Here is a 704-nt window from a genome sequence, read left to right on the forward strand (position 1 = left end):
TCTAAGACTCTGCGTCCAGATGCTCTGAGAAGTGACGCCCTCACCACTAATTTAAAGGTTACAAGGGATGCCCAAAAGTAGAGCCCCAAAAAATTTTAAAATAAAAAGCATAAGTTCTCTCTCTCTCTCTCTTAGAGAGTCTTTTTCTCTTTTTTTTAAAGAAAAAAAGGCAAAATTCGCGTCGCTCATTATTTTCCCAAATTTTTTTATATTTTTATAGCCTCCGCGATTTCTGGAAATTAGGGTTTGCAAGAATTTTAGGGTTTCTGGCAGAAATTAGGGTTTCTACTGTTCGCCACGTCATCACTTTGTGACATACCCCCCTCTTGAAAGCATTGTAATCGACCGTGATTACGCTTGCAAAACCGACAAAAGCCATAAACCGTCTTAGCAGGCACTGACTGTTAGTACCTACGTACCAGGAACACACATCTAGCACATGTACGCAATCGACAGTCACATCACAGGACATCACAGGACATCACATGGCATTCAACATTCATTCGGATCTTAGACCATGATTTATCGGCAATGTAGCTAGCAATCACATCTAGGTCCAATCGGGACCTCATCGATGTCCGATTGACTAACCCCTATTGCAACCATGTCTATTCGAGATCAATCAGACCAAAATGCTGCAGCATTTCGGCTATCAGTTCCTGCACTCACAAGAAGTCAAGAACAAATCAGTATCATTATCAAGA

Source organism: Adiantum capillus-veneris, chromosome 24 (genome assembly GCF_014529385.1).
Source record: "Adiantum capillus-veneris isolate H3 chromosome 24, ASM1452938v2, whole genome shotgun sequence".
In the NCBI taxonomy this organism is placed as follows: Eukaryota; Viridiplantae; Streptophyta; class Polypodiopsida; order Polypodiales; family Pteridaceae; genus Adiantum; species Adiantum capillus-veneris.